Genomic DNA, 23,465 nt, shown 5'->3' with positions numbered 1-23,465 from the left:
GAAGCTCGAGCAAGAGTCTTCTGAAGGGGATTTAAAGTAAAATCTCTCCATTGGGCATTTCAAAGGGGCAAAGGCAGAGTGGAATATACCTCTTCAGGGGGCAAAGCATTCAGGATACAGGAAAGGGTATCACCATTTTATCTTTGCAGAGTGCTGATCAATCTGAGCCAAGTCCAACAGGTCATTGATATATTAACATTCATAAAGCATTCTAATTTGTCAAAGGAATCAGCCAATGTATGTTGAAGTGGCATCATCCTATACAAATTGACCACAAGACTACAATCTGCAACATTTACTTCCTTTCCCAAGTCTGTCATGGGAACATCTTTCATCTGAGTGACTCCACGTAAGTTTGACACAATTGTATTGCAGTCCATGTTCCACGATGTTCCGTGCTCAAGGACAAAATAATACATTGTCTCTATGTCTAAACAATAGGACCTATTACCAAAATCTAGTCTTCTCATGGGAACGAAGTCTGAAAGAAAAATTCACGTTAAGGAATAAAACAGCATTTCCTGCACAGTCATGAAATACAAGCTTTAACAGGCCTCCCCTAGGCTAACACAAGGGAATTACAGAAATATATTTAATTAATGCATTTTAATAAAACACATATAATATGCAAAGGTAGGAATTCAACATTAATAATACTTCATTAATATGAGTAATAGATTTCATTTTGAACAGGAAAACTTTGTGAATGCATTTTATTAGATTTAATGGAGAAGTACATTTCTCTAATTTTTGCACACATTTTAATTACTTAATCATTTGAAATTCAATATTGTTTCAATATATTCTGTTAGCCTACAGTCTTAATTACATGATAATCTCACTTTAATCTTTCTAGCGTGTGATTTAATTCAAATACCACCTAAGTCGAACTCTACAATATAAACAAATACACATTAATAAAAACATGTGAGTGTGGCTTCTACATTCAAACTATTAGTGTTTTGATTAATATAAGGCATAGACTGTTACTTGTTGATGACTATTGTAATATGAGAGACACTACTAAAATTTAGACTACATCAGGGCCCCCTTTAGTGGCGAATTAGGCCATCACAAAGTATTCCCACTCTCATTTTCTATGAGACAGCTCACAATTGTCACAGGTTTATTTCAGGTAAGATCTTCTGAAATCCTCTAACTGCTTGATGTTTCTATTATACAGGCTTCTTCGAGTCTCCATTTCAATCTTCTCTTTTCTCTGTCTACTCTTGGCTCTCCTCTCCGTTAGCTTCTTGTATAACTTGTAAAATCCAAATGCAAGTAGGGCAAACAAAATCACAATCAATAAGGGTCTCAAAATGGTTACCACAATACCTCTTCCTAAGCTTCCAAACCATCTTGCAATGGCTGAAAAAGCCCTACCTATAGCTTCCTGTGTACCTGTTGCTGTCAATTCTTTCAAGTCCTGTTTCAAGTCAGTCATGATTGTAATGTACTTTCTTATCTCCTTAATATTGTCAGGTATATACATGCTGCATTATAGCGCCTTTAACATTTTGCAAACTCTGCCTTCTTTCACGAGGAGTGGCGATTTTGGAAAACAATTGATCTCACAGCAACCATTTCTGTGTCCATTAACAATATGGCTTCTGCAGTGTCTGTAGATAACTTATCTGCCATTGTTGGCAGTTTTCTTCTCTTGATAACATTCAAGATCACGCCCACCGATGGAATTATGGCACCAAAAATGTTTCCTACAATCTCTTAAGTACTATCTCCTCTTTTGACTCTGGTCAGGAGAGTTTGATTTCTCACTGCATACTGGATCATTAATATGTCCCACATGATAAATCTTTGGAAAAACTACTCTCAGTTAACATGTTGCATACCAGCCTTTTGACAACTTGCAATAGGCATTCTTTCCACATATGAAATAAACACCTGTTATGACGGAGTCTTTGCTATTCAGCATGAAGGTCCAAACACTCTTAAACAAAAATACATGTCTTCATTCACTAGAACCTACAAAATGTGTGTCAATCTTTGATCTGGGTCTATATATATATAGCTTTCCTACATGTTGCCATCTATAGCCAGGAATCCTTCATTTCCAGTCACTGAGTGTGTTGCATCATTTTTCCCAATTTTGTGAAACTACTCCTTTTGCTTTCATTGCTCTTCTTCTCTCCTCAGCTTGTCCAATTAACTCCTTTTCTACAGGGTCAAACTGTTCTTGTATGCATATACTTTTCCAAATGGCAACTTAGGCTCAGACCAACCTCCCACAGTATCAGTATTCTTTGTTTTTGCAATGCTACTCAAGTGTTTCATGATGGAGACAATTGAAAACACCAAATCATAATTAGAATAGCAATATTGATAATACTGCTGATAAAACAGTGTTAATAACAAGCTACAGGAAATTCCATAGGTTAGGGTTAAGTTGTGATATGAGATTCCTTCACTTACTGATAAAGGCAGCTGCGTACATGCTTCGCAATCTCTACTTTCTATGGTATCCACATTTGCTGACAAATCACCCCTGAAACCATAAGTGTGTAAATGCTGTTCATTATTGTAAAGTGGATTCTGACCTGCCGTGAAATTTGCTAAATTCGAGACAAGTGTGGGTGCAATCTTTTCTGAATCATTTGCTATGGACAACCTCAAACCTGTAAGCAATACATCATGGTAATTGTCACTATTGCTAAATCTATGCATATGTATTTACATATACTACCTCCATTGTGATTCAACTCCACGAGTTCTCTAATTCCAGACCAAAAAGTCAGAATTCAAAAATCAAAATCAAAAATGCAAAACGACTTTAACGTTTTACTGTCTCTTTTCAGTCCTTTTTATTTGTGACCAAAGCAAAAATGAAAAATAGTCTCTTTAAAAATGCAAATTATTCCCAAAATTCCTTGATCTTCTAGAAAGTTAATCAAGAATGTTCTCTACTTTCAAATGTTCAAAAGTTTCTACTAAAGGTTCAAATGTCTCTAATAAAGGCATAGTTTCTAATCACTTCCAAAACGTAATGTCTTTGTTTATCAAGAAGCAATGAGATTTAAAAGTTCAACTCCAATGCAATTTCAATATCAAGAATATTGAACTGGATTCCAATTGTTAACACAAACTGTAACAAAGTCCTGTTCCCAGTCATCGGTAGCAAAATATGTCCATTCAGGTGCTGAGTACTTTGGGCTTTTCACTCTTTTTCTTTTTGACCTTCTCTTAACTCGACGCTCAGCATCACTGTAACTTTGACTCAACTCTTCAGTTTCTTTAGCAATAGTTGAAGATGCTTATACAGCAGGCACAATTTTCTCTTTAGGCCAATTGTTTCCTGGTACAGCTCTATTACTTACAGCAATTAGTCCTTCATCAGCATCCAAGCTAGCATGAGTAAATTCATTTGGTCTCAACACTTCTGCACCATTCACTATTGTTGACTCACTCAGAACCCCATCAGACCTTGCTGTAACAGCCACTTGTCCAGTCCCAAAAGCTTGACTAACCTGATCCCTCTCACTCAATTTAACTGACCCTTCTGGAATAGGTGCTGTTTCATCTAGAGGACCTGGAACTTTACGTGTGTGGCTCAAGTGCACCCAGTTATGGAGACCAGCACATTTCACAGCTATGGTGGTTACTAGGACCACCAGGTGAAGGCTTTCCCAAAGCAGTTCCAACCACATTTTCCTTACATGCTTCTTAATCATTACCCAGTTGCCGGGACATAGGTCATAACACAGTTCCTGCTGTGGCTGTACAGTAGCCTCTCCAACCTGATGAGACAAAGAACGTGCCACATCAGCAAGTCCTTTGCAATAATCTAGCACTAATTCATCCATACGGTTCACAAGCGCATTTGCAGGCACTGCTGGCAATCTCATGGCCCTTCCCATAATAATCTCATGGGGGATTAATCCCGTCTTTCTGTCAGGTGTACTGTGCATACTCATCAACATGAGAGGCAATGCATCTGTCCATTTCAACATTGTGGATGAACATACTTTTGCCAATCTGGACTTCTAAATTCCATTAGTCTGCTCTACAAGTCCTGAAGCTTCTGGTCTATAGCTGCAATGCAGTCTTTGCTGAACTGGTAACACTGCAAACAACATTTTTAGGACATCAATGTTGAAATGAGTTTCTCGGTCTGATTCTAGAGAAGTCAGAAAGCCAAAATGTGGAATCTACTCTTTAAGTAATAGCTTTGCTACTGTGAGACTATCATTTCCCCTAGTGGGGTAGACTTCGACCCAGTGTGAGAAAATACATAAATGACTAAGACATATCTCAGTCAATTGCACAAAGGCAGCTAGATAAAATCCAGCTGCATTCTGTTGAATGGTCCTCCTGATTTACCAGTATGACTCAGTGTAACAACTGTGCATTTTCATACGTTCATCTGTTGACATGTGGCAAATCTGTTACATATGGTGTCTGCAATCATTCTGAATCTAGGGTTAAACCAGGCTTGTCTGAATGTTCTGATCATTGCATCTCTATCTATTGCGTGCTTGTCCATGGTAATGTCTTGTCATAGAGGACAACAAGCTATTTGGCAACACTGCTCTTCCATCACTTGAAACCCAAACAGCATCTTCATTTCTCTTAACACATCCTGCTTTAACCCACTATGCTGTTCTTTCTCTGTCACCTCTTCTCTTCACTTCTTCCCATGTATCAACACCAATCAATAAGAAATGTTGACTTGTCTCATCTTGTGTATCACTGACCCACTCTCCATTGAAGGAGGTACAACAAAGGACACAATACCTGGCAACATCGTCTGTATAAGTATTTTCTAAGGGTACATAATCTGTACATTTTCTGTGTGCCAATCATTTCATTAGGCAATTTTTGCAGGCAACTGTAATGCATTCAACAGATTGTAAATATTGTCACCATTTCAGATAGGGGAGCCAGAAGAGGTCATAAAGCCTCTCTGGGACAACAACTATCCGAAATCATGAACAGCACCAAAACCATACTGACTATCAGTGAAGATTGTTACTTTAAGCTGTTCAGAAACACAGCATGCTCTGGTAAGAGTGGCCGATTTGGTCCTCGAAGTCAGGAGGCTTCTTTCACACATGAGACTGTGCACACTGCATAACCTGCTCTCAGGGTGCCATCTGTATCTCTAAAACAGGGAGCCATCAACAAACATGACAGCCATTAACATCTAAGGGGACATCCTTTATATCAGGTCTTGGTATGGTGCACAGTCACATCAAGACAGTCATGCTCAACTTCATCCTCGTAGTCACTTGCAGGGTTCAGGACAGTACATCTCCTGATATTTACATGTGGAGAAGCAAGTATAACCTGCACATAATGGGTCAAATTTGCATTTGTTTAATACTGTGTCTTTATACGGGTCAACAAAATGTCCACTGACAACGGTAGACAACTATTCCCAGAAACATTCAGACTTCTTTCTGTTTTGCAGGGAGGGGGGGTTCATTTTTATGATTTTTGAGAGTCTGTCTTGTGACGCTTTCCTCACACCTTCTTAGTGTTGCGATCTAAATACAGAACATATTTTATACTTAACTTTATCACATTTTATCCTACGAGAGCAATTATATCTCTTCTGCATGTTTCTCGGGTGTTTGACGCAACTAACAAGTCGTTTATGTGCTACACTAATAATGAATGGCAGGGCATTTTAAGGGACTCCAGATTCTTTTTCAAGATCTAGTTGAAAATAGATCGTGACTCAGTATACCCTTGTGTAGTTCAGCACCATGCTAAAACACGACTGGCGAATTTGAATGTGAAAGGGAATTGGCCTTCCTCGTGCAACAATATGTAAAAGAAAGAATGGCAAAGGTCAGTCACAGTAAACCATTCTGCTTCACAGGGAGTCTAAAATAAAATCACTGCTGGATTTGGTACCAGGGGACAACATCGAATGACAATCTTGTTCACTTCAGATCTTGGACTATGCAGTTCTTTCCATTGGGCTTCCGAAATCCTAAAATGGGTGAGTTGCATGGACTGCCTAAAATCTCTTTTATGATACCTTGCTGAATCAGAAAGTTTATCAAAAAGGTAATTCCAGCAATTGTCTCTGGTGGCCTATTATACAGGGGTGTTTTTGGATACACTTTATTTGGCTTCCCTGTTAATTTAATAGGCTCAACTCCTTTTCCTGAAAAAACCCAAACTTCAGGTCTCACTGTTTCTTTCAGATCTTCGGGCAATTCATTACATGTCAGCATTGGGCACAATGTGACACTCGGGTACTGTTCTACAGTTTTACAAGGCACATCTTCCTTATTTGTCTGAATTGCTATTTCCTTAGGTGCTCAGCTAAGGGAACAATTTACCTTACACAGCAGATCACATCCTACCAAGCTTATGGGTCTTGAATTACAGACCACAAATTGATACTCATCTTCATTTGGACCTATTTTTACAGGGATATACTCGATTACTGGGTTGGTCAATTGATTATTTTATACTCTTACAACCTGGATTCTCTTTCCTGAAAGGGGCAAATTTGGCACTTCAGCTGTTCTGACTATGGAACTTGTAGTTCCTGACACATCATGGCCAATAATATTGGCATTTACATAGGGACCACGTTGTTCTACTTCTAAGGAATGCACCTAGCATGCAGTCCTCATTATCAGAGCTATCAGTTTGAAGGATTTCAGAAAATTCCTCATCACTCAGGTCTGTTAGGGGAAATTGTGATGCTATCTGATTCACATATGCGTTTGCCATTTGGTTCATGTTTTGTTCGGGAACAATCACTTGCTGTTGTGTCATTGGGGCTTGTGGTACTTGAATTTGCTGTCCTGGTGACACATTCAAATTTTGCACTTGGGGTCTTCGAGCTCTTTGAACTTGAAATTGATTGTTGCCTTGTATCTGAGCAACTCCAGCATTCTGCACTTGAGTATTCACAATGTTATATGGACTCTTCCATCGCCAATGACCAAAATGTCTGCACACACAACACAGATTAGTTCTCTTCAAAGCATGGATATCAAGAACACCTCCACTTTGATCTACCTGAACACCACATCCTCTACCTCCAGGCTGAACAATATTCATCACCTGCTGTAGTACTCCTTGCATCACTCTAGTTTTCACCATCATCTGCGGATTCTGATTAGCTTTCTGTGCTGCTTTCAATTGCAAGACCGTAATTTTTTCTTTCAGTTTCATCTGCTTCAATTGTAATTCATCGCTACAATACTTTGTGTAACACTGAATTTCATCAATCAGTTTATTCTGCCAACAAATCAGGTGCTGGTGAATCATTTCACTTAACTCTGGCTCCAATCCCTGCACAAATCTTAACACAAAATGACCCATATCTTTAGCTTCTATAGTCTCAGTTCTCAGTACCACTGTGATGTTTGAATGCCTGCAACAATCTCTCATAATAAGCATGAATCAACTCTTTTGGTTCCTGGGGTGTTCTGTCAATTTTCTGCCAATCAATACCTTTTGAGGAAACTTGATTTTTCAGGAACTCAATCACCTTGTAATACTTTTTTATCACCTCCTCAGATAGTGCACCTGATACCAGATCTCTTTGAGATTCACTATCAAGCCAATCAACATGCACTTTACATACATTCCACAAATCAGTTGAAACCACAGTATCATACAACATATTCAAACCTTCCCATAGACCAGTGGTTCCCAACCTTTTGGTTTCTGTGGACCCCCACTTTAACGTTAATGGAACCCAGGGACCCCCACGGAATCATCATGGGAATCCGGGGACCCCCGCCTGAGTCATTACTGGAAGCTGGGGACCTAATTTGTCAATATTTGTTAATATTTTTTAATTTTCTAGGCTTTCGCGGACCCCCTGAGAAGGCTTCGCGGACCCCCAGGGGTCCCCGGACCACAGGTTGGGAACCACTGCCATAGACATTTTGAAAGTTTTACAAATCTCTCTGTTTGCTTGTACAATTAAGCTTGGGTAATCATTGGTAAATGACAATATATCACTTTTACTCCAAGGAACAAGAACATAACTTCCTCCTGGTATTTCTGTCATGGGCATCATTTTCACATTGCCCCCAGTTTGATATGCTCCTGCCGGAGGCAATTTGGTTTTCCTTTCTTTTGATCATGTTTATTCACCCACCTACAATCCCACTTATCTAAGGCTCCCCTTGTCTGGATGTATGTAATCAATTCCGTATGGTATAGTTTATTTCCAGGAGATCTCATATTAACTATGTCTTTTGAATTGAACTCTAATCTGTAACTTCTCTTTAACAGTTTTGATTTCTCTAAATCCACATCATGTTTCTCAGCTGCTTCAGCTAATCTCTCACAAGCCCGTCCTGCACGTTGGGTAACATCTTTGCACATGAACCGTAGTTCATCTTCTGTGTAAGCTTCAGTTGGGCTGTGTCTCACATTTCTAAAATCATGTCATTTAATTCCAGATTCAATCTGGGCACATTTACTAATCTGTCTCTTGCTGGTGTTTCTTCTATTCTGGCATTGCAATGTCACGCCTGTTGCACCTTAAGGACTCAAATTATTTAACTAATCTGTCAACTGTTGTGCTGTGAAACCTTGCAAACTGATATTATTTCTCTGGTGTACTTCTGCTTGCGGAGTACTGCAAAGTACATTTGGGGTCTGATCAGGTCTGGGCATTAACTGATTTGGGGTTCCCAAGGCAACCATGCATCAAGAATAAGCCCTGCTTGATTACATTGTGTTATGTTCTGCAATTTGTGTGGGTGTCAAAGGTGGAACAGGAGAAGCTGTTCTCTCCATCTCTGAATTATTTGAATACACTGATCTCTGAATACCAATTGGTGATAGGCCAGCAGATGTAACTGGTGTATGAAGAACAGTCAGGACATTTATTGAACGGGCATTACTTCTAGACGTACCTGAAGCATACAAGGGAACAACTGGACTGATAGTTACAGGACTGTTAATGACTCAGTACCTAAAAGATTTGTCTGATTCTGAGGAATTGTCATTCATGCACTCTGTACTGTTAAGACAGAACTGAAAGATTGTTCTGTTTGACTCAGGGTGACATTTGGCATTCACTGAACTGAACTAATCATTGGCACTGATTGATTTGGCATACAGTTTTACACAGGTGGATTCACATAAGGTGACTGCTCTGTCAGACTCACATCAGGACTTAGTATGACTTGATCTACAACTGGACTTGGTATGGGCTGAACTGTGTTAACAGTCAGAGCTGGTGGATACACCACAGGCCCTTGTGTCACTGCATTTGCAGGTATACCTGGCACTTTCTGATTCGGGGTCTGCGCAACTGGAGCAGTTGGCACATTCAGGATTACATTGGGTGCTGCTTCACTTTTCTGTTCTATCTCAACTGAGTGATATGAAGGCGTACAATTCATCAGGATGTGATTTATAAACTCATCATCTGAATTACTGTCATAAGTCACTGTCTTTTTGTCCTCAGTTTCTGCTACTTGTTCTGTCTTTTCTGATTTCTTTTTAGCCTCAGGTTTTGTGCTTTCATCACCTTCCTTTGAAATCGCTAGAAACATTTTCTGACTGTCTAATATATCTGCTTACCACATTTTCTGCTCTGTATCCCATATGACTTCTGCAAGTGTTTTTATTGCTTTCTGCATTATATTCTCGTACTTTGCTGACATTCTTTCACATGCAATATGTTCCCAACTACTAAAGGCTTCAAACTATACGTTCTTGGAGGCAGGTTCATTTTGCACATTATACGCCTCAAATTGTCTAAAGCTCTCAAATTAATTGTTCCATGATGCAAAAATGCTAAATCTCCTTCTTTTTAAGTAATGTTGCACCATTGTTCAACCCAAGTACATGCATTAAGACCTTTACCAGACAACACAATATAACCTGGAGTTCCTTATGATGGTGTTTCTATACCCTTTCTAACTGGAATAAATACATCTCCTCTTAACACACTTTTAAATGCTTAAAAAAACTTCATTTTCTGTCAATTTCAATTGATCACAACAAATTTCAGTAACTTAAATCACAAAATACTTTCCTCTCGATGTTCTCAACCAATAGCAATGCTACACTGTCCACCAATACTAGCGCAGCGTCACACCAACCAACCTATACCAATACAGTACAGAATGATATCACACTCACTTCTTTCAGCAGCTTCACAATTGTTTCGCACACGATTGCTCATACACACCTAATGCTAAATAGTTCAAGCAAAAACCAACATCCTCTCTGAACACTATGGGTAGGAACTCAAACACTTCAAAGCTTTATGGGCTTATACCTTCCTACTGTAGTTTCACAATTACACAACGAGAGAAACTTGACTAGCAGTTCTCACTCCGGTTGATACAGATTCTCCACGTGTACTCAGGACTCACTTAATACCAACTAGCAACTCACACTCACTCAAGGAAAACTATTGGCATTGTCAATGTTGTCTCATGACAAGTACCTTACTGCAGCCAATAAATTAACCAAAAGCCTTCTACACTTGTTTGTTATCTTGGGATCTTAGGCCACGACGGACCCGTTAACAACAACAACTGCAGACATTTTTTAGCAAAAGCTCGACAGTCACTTTAAGTATGACAACTCTGCAAAACACTTCACAACCTCACACTTCACCACAATCTTCAGGCCAAAGCAGTGCAAGTGCAAACCCTATTAATACTCACACATCCTTCACTTGTAGGCATGACGCTGGATAATCATCAATCTTTGGAACAAACCATGGGACAGAATTCGGGGTAGACAATTTTTGGACTGGGCAATCACATGGGTCAATCCTATCTCCCTAAAAGTGCACAGGAATGCTTCTCCCCGTTTAAGGGACAAACCATAACTCTGCTACCAGAACTGCTCGAGCATTTTCATCCTTCGCAGGAATCAATGTCCTTTGAGTTTGGTGAATCTTTGGACTCAATACATATTTAAGTACTTCAGGATGCTCATTGCAGAGGGTCGGGCCTGCACCCGCGGACCAGGCGGATGGCACACGTCTTTACTTCATAAAATGTAGAGGCGCAACTGCTACATGTCTTGTAGTATGTCTCATAGCAGTTCCTGGATCGCCGGACATCCTTAGATGATCGATCAAGATGTCAGCTCAGTGTTGTGGGATCTCTGAGAGGAAGCCATCACATCCATGTGCAATTGGGGAGCATCTTCCCAAGAGTTAGCCAAACAACCCCAGAAGAGCCCCTCTCCAGTCCTGGGGCCTTCCACACCCAAATCTAGGCACGGAACAGCAGGGGATCTCGCGGGCCGAGCCATCTGCCTACTCTTGTAGTGGGGCCTCCTCCTCCACTGTATGTCTCTCTTGGTGGGTAGTTCCTCTTGCGGGACCAGTTTCTGAATCAGTCACTAGTCCACTCAAGGTGGGCCTTTCCTTCACCAACTGCCATGCAAGATCTGGCATTTCAAACAAAGAATGATTTGGACTGAAAAATAATCTTGTTTTTGGAGGGGAATAAAAGCATATATCGCAGACCCATGTTTCACAGCTTTTGCTGGACTGAGTCAGGATTTTCAGTGCTTCTGGATGTCCCTGGTATACTCTGTAAAGACCCTGATAGTTTGGGAGTCATGGTAAACAGCATCCTTCAGCCGCGCAATGCACAAGTTCGCCTTCCTAGTAATTCAAAAACAGTGTAACAGTGGGTCTGGAAGGGGCCCCCATGGCGGCCCAACCCCAGGGCATAATGACTCCGCTCCAGCAGGAAACAGAGGGACCTCTGCTGAGTGGGCACAAAGGTTTGGACCAGAGACAGAAGGAAGCAGCCTGGGCCAGGCTCCTCCGCCCCCTCTGGGAAAACCACAAACCTCAGGTTGTTTCTCCAAGACTGTCCCTCCAGAAGGTCCACTCATACATGAAGAGCATGGGACTCTGCAGACAACAAGCCACCATGGCCCAGAGCTCCTTCACAGTGTCCTTGAGTTCGATCACACGTCCCTCCACTTCAGCGACCCTCTCCTCTATGTTCCGGTGGTCTTATCTGAGCAGTGAAATGTCCACTTTGATCTTCCCAATCTTTGCTCCTAGAGTAGACCTAGAGTCGCTGATGGCCTGGAGACTGATAGCGGTACAAGTCAGCTTGTCTCCGCCGGTGACTAGTGGCGCAGCTGTGGAGTCAGTAGGAGGCCCAGGTCATGTACTTGTCCATCTCATCTTTTACTGGGATGGGGTCAAAGTCGACCTGTCACGCCCGCCCAGTATCCCATCTGCGGATCCCAGGTCAAGGGTCTCTCAAAAAGGTTGTCCAGTGCTCTCCCATGCCAGTGGATTAGGGTGTTGATCGCTTGCCCTCCAGTGTACAGCAGGTCTCCAGAGGCAGCAGAGTCTCATGTCTCAGTGGGTAGCCAAATAGAGAGTGGGGGTACACAGGGTAGAATCGGTTGCTAGGTGGGAGGGGGTCTTTCTTTGCCCGTCACAACGCAGTGTCCGCAGGGGACCTCTAGGTGTCTAGATTAGGCAAGTCAAATTCCCACAGAGGAAGCCTTTATCTCGGGTCCCTGGCCACAAGTTCTGCTAGCCACATCCCTGGGCATGTCAGCAGCCCCTACCAGCACCCTCCCACCCCAGGTCTGCTCACTGCAGAGGCTGAATGCTGTTGAGTGGGAACACAAGCAACCAGAAGAATGAAGGGGCAGATCACCATGGCTTCGTGGGGAGCCCCCTCAGTCCCGACCTCCTCCTAACTGGTAGCCAAGAGTCCAGAGCCCCAAAGCATCACATCTGTAGAGAGGAAAGCTCCCCCCTTTCCCTGCAACGTAGAGGTCCCCACCCAGTCCCAGACCACTAGCCCCTGACCTGTTACCGCTGCAGAATGCGCACAGGAGTATGAGTGGCCAAGAGTGCGGGAAGACAAGTCCTCTGTAGGCCAGTCGAGGGTGGCCAGGCCCTCCCAAGAGAATTCAAGCAAGCACAAGCTGGAGCGGGACCAGGTTTTAAAGGCCCACGATCCTGGAACAAAGACATGGCCATCCATCTTGGAGAACACAGGCCAGGGGCTGCCATGCTGAGAGGCTCGGTCCCTGAATGCCCCACCTCTGGTGAGGTTGCTCTGGTGGCCTGGTGACCAGGTTGCCGGGGCAGGCCTGTTCAGTGGTGGTGTTGGGATTCAGCAGTGTGGGAAGTCCATAGGCACTGCATAGTGCAAGGTGTTTCATAATTTTCTTGGGCAGCAGCCGGAGTGTTTCCAGAATGTGACCATCGTGTTGGTTGCCCAGCCACACCCCCATCTTCCAAAAATATATTGAAAGGTGATGTTTGAGTGAATAATCATGTGCAGATACTCATTACTAATATTATTACTTTTCTGCCAAAGGCACAGCAGCCATGACTGGCATGTATTACCTACGTGTAGGCATCCCACATTGACAAAGCCTTTTTTATTTTTTTTACATTACTGCTGGCAACTCTTCTGATGCACTTAGGTGATCACTGCTGGTAATCTTAGACATGGTGGTCACTAATGACATCCTGTCTGATGTGGTCACTGCAACAACACTAATAACAGTAGCTCAGAGACGGAACCCACCATGCTCCTGGAGTTACAGACCGTACCTACTATGAGTGATGGCGATCATCAGATAGCATGGCTGTATATAGCCATTCACGACCTTGCAAATCTTTCCCCTGCTCAACTGAACTGCTACTTCCCAATGTGCGGGTTGGCTGTCCCTGATGTCACACTCTGGAAACAGATCTCACACACATGCTATGGTCTTGCACAGCCCAACAAAGCAATTGGCAGTCAATACAGGATACCCCATGGGAGATCACAGAACTACCTGATTGTGCATGGGAGGCAACTGGCATAGGTATTTTTAAAATTCAAAAGCAATATAAAGTACACAGCCAGTTTGTGGCGCTGGTGCTCCTCCTCGTCAAGCACACACTTACACTCCAGAAGCAGTCGCCAATGGCCCGTCGGAGTTGGCCTAGTATGGGGCGATGTACAAATATGGACGGGCGGAGGAGGAAGCTCTTCACTGCGAGGAGGTTCATCATCTCCGCAAACAGCCTATCTCCCCACAATGGACTACACTGGGAAAACACAGGGACCGACCCTATAATCTTTGCTTGTCAAATGCACTAAGCACAGGACCCCCATTTATTACCCAAGGTCAATACACTACTACATACCCTTATATATACCCTTTTACTGGGCAGGATGGGCCACCGGGGAGGCCCCCTTCCTTTACGCCCACCCTTCTCTCCTGTATACTGTTCTCTGTACTGTTATATATGCTTCCACTCTATCACGATGTTCTCTTCTGGTGTACTTTCATACAACATCATTGAATGATCTTCCTTGCTGCATGTACTGTTCGTAATAAAAAAAAACAATAAAAATATTTTGCAAAAAAAACAATGATATTCGTTTAACATAAGTAGCTCTTTATTACACAAAAGGTTGGAAACCCCTGCTCTAAAGCCTCTTGCTCATTAGTTCTATTCTGCATCTTGGAAGTAACTTAGCGTTGATGCTATTGATCCCTGAGATCCATTCATATTTATCTAGTTTCATTTACTTTGGTATGCTGTTTAACAAAACTTTGGCCATTTCCAGCCACAAGAGAGCACTTTCAGACTCTGGACAGAGACAGAGGAAGGAGATGAGAGGGTTTGTGAAACTCAGATAAGTAGAGGATGGACAGTTCAGTGTTAAATTAAATGCCCATCTTACTAGAGGTTTCAGTAAAATCTCAGTGACCGATGCACAAGGTTCAGGGAAATAATCTCATGCCTACTAGTTTTTATGATTTTCTCATTCTTGTCAAATGAGATGCATCTCTTTGTTATGTAAACAGATGAAGGGATGCCAGGGGTCTTACTCCTGCCCTAAACATGGTTAAATTGTATGATTCTTTTATTATCAGTCACTAAAGGATATAGGGGGTCATTCCTACCCTGGCGGTCCGAGACCGCCAGGGTAGGGGACGGAGGAAGCACCGCCAACAGGCTGGCGGTGCTTCTGTGGCTATTCTGACCGCGGCGGTGAAGCCGCGGTCAGAAAAGGGAAGCCGGCGGTTTCCCGCCGGTTTCCCGCTGCCCCAGGGAATCCTCCACGGCGGCGCTGCAAGCAGCGCCGCCATGGGGATTCCAACCCCCTTCCCGCCAGCCTGGTTCTGGCGGTTTTCACCGCCAGAACCAGGCTGGCGGGAACGGGTGTCGTGGGGCCCCTGGGGGCCCCTGCAGTGCCCATGCCACTGGCATGGGCACTGCAGGGGCCCCCTAACAGGGCCCCACATTGATTTTCAGTGTCTGCTTGGCAGACACTGAAAATCGCGACGGGTGCAACTGCACCCGTCGCACACCAGCAACTCCGCCGGCTCCTTTCGGAGCCGGCTTCCTCGTTGCTGGTGCTTTCCCGCTGGGCGGGCGGGCGGCCTTTTGGCGGTCGCCCGCCCAACGGGAAAGTCAGAATTACCGCGCTGCGGTATTCTGGCGGGGGAACTTTGGCGGGCGGCCTCCGCCGCCCGCCGAAGTTAGAATGATCCCCATAGTGATTTTACTTTATGATGGTGTGCAATATAAGCTGGGTCAAAGCCTAAACTGCAGAAGTAGTACCAGAAATGCTGAATACAAGTTTACATGTTACAAATGAACATCTGGTACAGAACAGGTTGAGCTCAGTGGATAACTCTGTCATCAGGAAATGACAATAAAGCTATGTTGTTTTGGTCTTGTCCTGCGCAGAAGTTCAATGTAAAAGGGTTTGTCTGTTTTCTATGTCTAGATGGATAATGCTGGATTGGTCAGGGATTTGTGGTGTTTCAGTGTGCTTATCCTTTCATCATCTTCATACAACTCATTCCTCCATATCTATGCATGGTCAATGTAATTGAACAGCGCTTAGGATTCTCGCTTGAAGAAACTGGGTGTACTGGAAAATAGATAGACATTTGACAGATGAATACACTGTACATTTGTAAATGTACAACACAAACATAAATACTTAGTAATAAAACCTAACTTAACACTAATCTAATTTGAAGCCAAATGTTGACTTGGTTTGAATCTCAAGAAAAGAAGCCAGTTATGAAAATTCAGAACACATATTCAAATAAGTAGCAGAATCGTCCGGGCAATTGTATTATAGTTGCAGTTATAAAGTGCTTCTCACCCTCGGCAAGATGCCAAAGTCCATTGGCATATTGGTAGCATGATAACACCCTATGTTGTTCTTGGGTTTGATGCCATGTGTGCTTGTTTTATCTTGTTATTTGTAATGAAGCACTGAAGGACTCAGGGTAGAGTGCTTAAGATTGATATTTTCTTGTGTCTGGTTGAAAGGGTGTGGGTTGTCTCTCTAATGTACTTATTAAGTGTAAACCTAAGTCCATACTTGATGGAGGTCTTGCAGTGGGTTGTGTAAAAGAATACAGAAAGTTGGGATGCAAAATCGCAAGTAACAGTTTATAGTAGAAGAGGGAAAAGTGATGGTCTAATGCTTACCAGGAGGGGAGAGGTAGCCAAAGGAGCTGCAGGTGGGAGAGGCTATGAGGAAGTGTGAAGGACTCAGAAAAAGCCAACTACCTTTTTATTGCATCCTTATAGTAACCGACCTCTCATTTTAAGTTATAAATAATAATGTTATGTGCCCTGTATTAATTTGATACTGAAGGATCTTAGGCCCTCATCCTGACCTTGGCGGGCGGCGGAGGCCGCCCGCCAAAGTCCCGCCGTCAGGTTAACGTTCCGCGGTCGAAAGACCGCGGCGGTAATTCTGACATTCCCGCTGGGCTGGCGGGCGGCCGCCTTCAGGCCGCCCGCCAGCCCAGCGGGAAAGAGGCTTCCACGATGAAGCCGGCTCGGAATCGAGCCGGCGGAGTGGAAGCTGTGCGACGGGTGCAGTTGCACCCGTCGCGTATTTCACTGTCTGCGCAGCAGACAGTGAAATACATTTAGGGGCCCTCTTACGGGGGCCCCTGCAGTGCCCATGCCAGTGGCATGGGCACTGCAGGGGCCCCCAGGGGCCCCGCGACCCCCCCTACCGCCATCCGGTTCCCGGCGGGCGGACCGCCGGGAACTGGATGGCGGTAGGGGGGGTCGGAATCCCCTCGGCGGCGCAGCAAGCTGCGCCGCCTTGGAGGATTCCAACGGGCAGCGGAAAACCGGCGGGAGACCGCCGGTTTTCCTGCACTGACCGCTGCCAAAGCGCCGCGGTCAGAATGCCCTGCGGGGCACCGCCGGTCTGTCGGCGGTGCTCCCGCCGACCCTGGCCCCGGCGGTCTAAGACCGCCGGGGTTAGAATCACCCCCTTAGTCTATTAACGCATGGTTTTATTTTTAGATTTTCACACTTTTAAAGTGCAACAGTGTCCCAGTTCAGGACAAATGTATTGTATAACTAGTCAGAGGGCAGAAGTTCTCATATTTCTAATCCCATATCCATGCTGCATCTAGGACTAAAGCTTGTATATTTACATAATTAAATGTCTGAGTACATTTTCACACAGATATTCATTATTGAGTACATTATACTAATTTGTTTTACCCAAATCAATAGTTTCTAATACAATGTCAATGTACTTTGAGCCTTCATGAGTCGAAAAGCATATTGCTGCTCTGTAATGTCAGTAAAATTCATAAAAAAATACCTTTAAGTATATCTTTCAAATAGTTATGCCTAGTAAATTAGTAAACCTTCCAATACAAATTAAAAATAAACAATTCAAAACAAACAGATCTCCATTTTTAGTCTTCAGGTAGCATAGTTCACAATTCATAGATAAATGGCTATTGGCTGTGAATCATCCTGCTGCTGTTACATCATGGTGTAATTTTCAATGACTTTTCTTAATTTACCAATCTGTGTTTCTGATCATGTGATTTCTTCTCTGTAGCCTTTCAGCTATCTCTGTTGCAGTTGTTCACGTGAAACATTTTATTTTTACCTTATTGTTTAGTTGTCGTTGGTGTTCAACATCCCTTTAAATTTAAACAAGTATGTTACCCTTCTGATGATATGAGATAATGGTGCCCACTTCTAACAGTTTTTGTGATGTTCAATTATTTGAAATTTGATTTGGCTGTGATTGTGCTTTGCTGTTTACAAATGTATCACAACAGTGAATTTAATGTTTTGGTTCTGATATTGCGTACCTGCTCCAATCAGCAGATCTTTGTTTTTGTTGGATTCTTTCTGTGTATCCCATTCCACGTGACGTTTTTCTTATATAGATGCAATAACTTGTTGTGCAAGTAGCAAATTGTCGTAATTTGATTTTTTGCTGGAGTGTTGTATGTGGTCATTTCTTATCAAATTCGAACAATGTGAACATCGTAAGCTTGAAGAGGACTATTTAAACAAATATTTTAACTCATTATTATGTTGTATGCATATCCAGCTACTTCCACTTTGTAAATACTATTTGGAATTTTATTCACAAATACAGTTTCTCTTCTTTTGGCTCGGGTCATGTTAACAGTTTATGTTCTGATTTTGATTTTGTTCTTTGGATCACAATTTCCAGATGATCTTCCGGTATCCCCTCACTTAATAGTATTTGGCCATTATTTTCTGTTTTGTTTGTTTCTGTTACTTTTGTAGCTAGGGCCACTTGTTTTAGTTTAAAATTATTTTTTAGTTTAAAGAAAATGAATTGAGATTCAAACACAAGATAAAAGATCAAGCACTGCAATAGAACAAAATGCATGTATGAATACATATTAGATGCAAGAAACTAAGAGTACAATATGAAATAAACATATCTAAAACTGATCAAAGTGTAATCATTTGAAAACAAATCAAGGGAAAAATATGGAGAAGAATAGGAGGAGGAATAGAAAGGGGGAATATAATGTGAATATGGTCTACATCAATGTTTTGTCTCAATTGTTTTTTTTAATTAGAGTGAAATAAGAATAGTAAATAGCATAATGATGACTACAGTAATATTGTAAATAATGCACAACTTTAAGTGTGTAGCCAGTTGTAATAAACAAAATGTGAGCTATCACTAGAGATTAACAAAATGGAGCTCATATGAAGGTGGCTTGGATATTTCTTCAGTACTTGGCCAATGCAACTGAGATCTTAATGATATGCCCAAAACAAAAGAGTCTTCAGAGGGCAATATTCATTACTTTTTGATTGATAACAACATAGGTGATACAAAAGCTCTATTTATACTGTGGTTGTAACTAATTTGATTCTATCAAGATTGAACAGTACCTTTGAGTTATTCTTCCAGTTATTTTCAATTTGCTGAAAAACTACCTCGAACAGGAGAACAAGTATAGTGACATTGTAAGAAATGGAATTCCATTTCACTGATAAGCTTCCTAGCAATATGTCAGTTATGTTAAACAGTATATTCATTTTAAAAATACAGTTCATTTGTGTCCAGGGTTTGTGCCACAAATTAGAGACATTTTCACTAATAAAGAGCATCATTATGTGACTAACAGTGAATATGTATTCAGAGTTAATTTTATTTAAGTAGTCTGGTGTTAGTAACGATCTACTATGTACAAAAAAAAAAGTTTATGTATAATCAGCAGTAAAATATGACTATGTAATTTCTGCCGAGTCTTGGTCCATAGTGATATTGATTATAAAATATTTAAAACCTGCTCCCAGAGTAACTCAATTTTGGATTTAAGTCTTTCTTCAAAAGATAAATTCCATAATAAGTTGCATATAATAGAGCACGGTGGGAAAGTGAGAAAGCGAGAAAAGTAAGAGTTGGAAAGAGCTGGTTACTACATGGAATTGGATTATCTGTACCATGACATTCACTTAAAGCATCAATGAATGCATGTGATAATAAAATGTATTTATTCCTATATCAGTTGGGCAAGTTTAAATTTCCTCCGAGCTTCCAGAAAAAGAAATTACTTCTCCATCAGAAATAAATTGATGGACCCATAATAGCCATTTATGTGTCCAGTTAGGTCAGTCAATAGATTTTTGTTTTATTCTTATCAGTTCATTATAGCAGAGTTTAAGAAAATTGATTTTCTCATTGTGTGAAGGAGAGAGCAATGACTGAAACTATCTATGCTCATTCCTGAAAATAGGTGAAGGTTTAGTAATTGGTTTCTTTCTAAATGTTAAAAATTCTTTCAAAAAGAGTGGGGACATGAGGGATTTTTCCATATCTACCCATGATGGAGTGAAGGATTTATTGGATTCTGATAGCCAGTGAGACAGTTGTTTCAAGGTAAATGTGTTTTATGACATAATTTAAAATCCAGGATATTACCACTTCCTTCAAATATTTATATAAGATTTCTTATTATTCCATAAACACGGAAAAGCTGGGATTCTTTTAAAGTAATTTTAGGTAATGTATACAATATGATTAGGGCAAACTTCATTTTTATAGAGTTTAACTAAGCGAACCCACTAGGGTAGAAAACAATGATTACATCTCTATATTAAACAATATATCTTCTATATGTTATATCAAAATTGTGTTTCTGTTTTTAATAATTTGTAACCATAATCCTAGATATTTCATTTTGTTAGAATTCCATGTAAACCTGGATTTACCAGCCATATATTTAACACAAAATGTTTTTAATGGTAAAACTTAATATTTCTCAGAGTGTACTTTGTTAATGGAAACTGTTGCAAATGATATATCTTGTGTTAGAAAGGTAGGAAGTGAAAACTCTGGATTTGACTTTAATAAAAGAATATGATCTGCATATACAGGCCACTTTAATTGTTTATCCATATAACAATCTATTTATATGATTATTTTGCCATATTCTAGTTAAAACAGGCTACAGGGCAAAATAAATTAAAGAGGTGACAGTGGACAATCTTGTCTTACTCCCTTTGTAAAGGAAAATCTGTAGAGGTAGCTCTAATTGTAAAAATAGCTGGTTTGGGTGGAGAATACAACAATTATATTAAATGTAGGATCTTGGGACAAACCCAAACCAATTTAGAGACTGAGACATAAAATCCTACCCCATCCTATCAAATGCTTTTTCAGTATCAAGGGTTAATCCAGCTAAAAGCTGTTTATTCATGGAGAATTTATTCAAAACATTTAAAAATCTGTCCTTGACAAATCCTGATTGCTCACATCCAACTAATTTTAACCAGATTATTTCTATGTGGAGAACAATAAATTTGGCAAAAATCTTATATTCTGTGTTTTCTATGGAAATAGGTCCATTATTTTTGCAGACTTTAGGATTTCAGTCTCCCTTGGGAATTAAACAGATAAGACCATGTTGAAAAGTGCCTTTTGAATCTTGATTTTGAAAAATGTTTAAAAATGTCAAATGCTTTAGAAGGCAGAAATTTAGAAAAGTGTAAATAAGATTCAATAGTGAACCCATCCAGACCAGAAACTTTACCTTTTTTTAAATTTAATTGCCAAGTCTCCAGGAACACCTTTTAAAAACTGTTTCAGCTTGGTGTTAGGAATATATTTAACTTTAGAGTTTCTATTGATGACTGGATCAATTATCTGGTTGCAATCCCCACCAAGGATCGCATTTTCATCTGTGTTCTAGAGAAATAGAGAAAAACTTTACCAGCCCAACTTCTTTGTATTTTTAATGCTTCTTCTGTACTTAGATTTGTTTGTTGAAATAGAACATTATTGTATTTGGTCTAGATGGATGGTTAACTATCTTCTGTCTTTTTACTGGAGAACCAAGGCCCTTATTGTTTCATTAAACTACGTGAAGAACCATATCGATATAACATAAAAACATAGATAAAGGTTACGCTGTAATTGTACAGAGAAATGAACTGCATTTATCAACATATTATGTACCAGCCACAAAATAAGTTTGAGAATGGAATGTGTGTTACAATATAATGACAATATTAAGGAAACTGAGATGAGGGCTTTGGAAGGAAAAGATAGGAGAAAAGAGGAAGAAAAACAATGTAGAAGATATCAGGGCCTAAACTAAAGAGCTTACCAATAACAACACAGACATATGAGGGTGGAGGTACCACATTTTGAAGATAACACAGCTTCACTCTGAGTTTCCAAGGATATACCTTATAATAAACACAACATGGAAATCAACGAGACAATGGAAAATATACTTCTAGAGATAAAAAACATTTAGAAAGGATGAAGAAATAGGCAGTAATATAGAAACAGTAGGTGGTTGGAATTATTTTAAAAAAAACAAAGACTTGTGTAAAAGAAATGATATATCCCCACAACTAACCTAAATGTTCAATGATCTAGATGTGTTAATATCTTTTCCTTTTTGGCTTTTCAAAAATGTTTCAGTTTCTTAGGATCTTCATATCTTGTAGTTTTGTTTTTGTAGGTGACTTTGAATAGACAGAGATGAAATAGCATGAAACTTGCATTTAGAGAACTGAGAGTAGGTTGCATGTCTAGGAATTCCCTGTGTTGGTCAGCAGTAGCTTTTGCTACATCCTGAAAGAAGAATAGATTATTGCGTAAACATAAAATGTTTTCTTTTTGCTCGTGGCTGCCAAAATTCTTTAATAGATAATTATATCCCAGAATGAAGTTAATTATTCCTGGGTTTAAGAGAAAGTGGAAGTTGAATCTGGCATGTTAAAAACCTTGTTAATAAAACACTGAAGAACTCTGATTGTATCAACTCCTTTCAGCAATAGATTTTAAGATTATATCTTCTGTGTTTCTCTTCTAAATCTTCAGTTTGTTTTTTAAGAGGACAGATTTTATGTCTCATGTATTCAATTTTTTGTGTTGTGTCGTATTTGTCACTCACTCACTGTCCTACTTTAGACACTCTCTTGTATGTATGATTCCATTTATCATGTAGAATTTGCAGTTTCATGTTTGTTTCCTCAACATAAGTACTAAGGGCTCTTATTTCTTCCAATAGTAATTCCATAGAAACTGAAGGATTGGATTTAATATTAGAAGGACAGTCTTTCTTAAGATTCTTGGAGGAAGGATATTTAGAACCCATAGTTGCATTTACAGTCGAGGCTAATTCAGAAATATTTGAAATAAAAGGCTACTGTTTTGAAATTCAGTCAATTGTAGACTGAGCAGCGGACAGTTTTTAGATTTAGACCGAGATGCATGAGGTGTATTATTTAATTTCAGTTTTCGAGCTTTGCACACTGCAAATTAAAAACAAATAACAATCTCACATATTGTATGACCTATGCACAAATCACAATGTTCAGGATTCAAGAACAAAAATAAAGTCTAACACTTTTAGCCATGTTCAAAACAGGGTTTGCAAGAAACCTAGATTACATTTTGTGGAGCTATATTATGGAGAAGTCATATCTTGCATATGTCTTGAGTTAAAATATAAATAAAATCATATAGCTGATTGCAAAGAAAACATGTTTACTACCAAATTCTTCCTTGTTCTGGCATATAATATAAATATATATAGGTTAGGAGGAGTTAACAAAAGTATGCACACAAAAACAGAATCATATCATTATTTAGTTCATATTTGCATTGATCACAATATCACGGTAGTTGTGATGAGATTACAATCTGCATCAGGAATCTAATTCCATTTACAAGACAAGGAGCTGTGAAATGTCAAACGTC

The 23,465-nt window shown here is 40.4% G+C and overlaps 1 protein-coding gene across 3 annotated transcripts in view; it reads left to right on the top strand.

Annotated features, from left to right (window-relative positions):
- Positions 1–23,465, top strand: part of CLYBL (citramalyl-CoA lyase) — a 1,509,930-nt gene that overhangs the window by 868,058 nt on the left and 618,407 nt on the right. The gene's annotated exons all lie outside the window — the stretch shown is intronic.

The sequence above is a fragment of the Pleurodeles waltl genome, chromosome 8 (genome assembly GCF_031143425.1).
Source record: "Pleurodeles waltl isolate 20211129_DDA chromosome 8, aPleWal1.hap1.20221129, whole genome shotgun sequence".
NCBI classification, from domain to species: domain Eukaryota; kingdom Metazoa; phylum Chordata; class Amphibia; order Caudata; family Salamandridae; genus Pleurodeles; species Pleurodeles waltl.
This window is presented reverse-complemented; position numbering and strand designations above follow the sequence as displayed.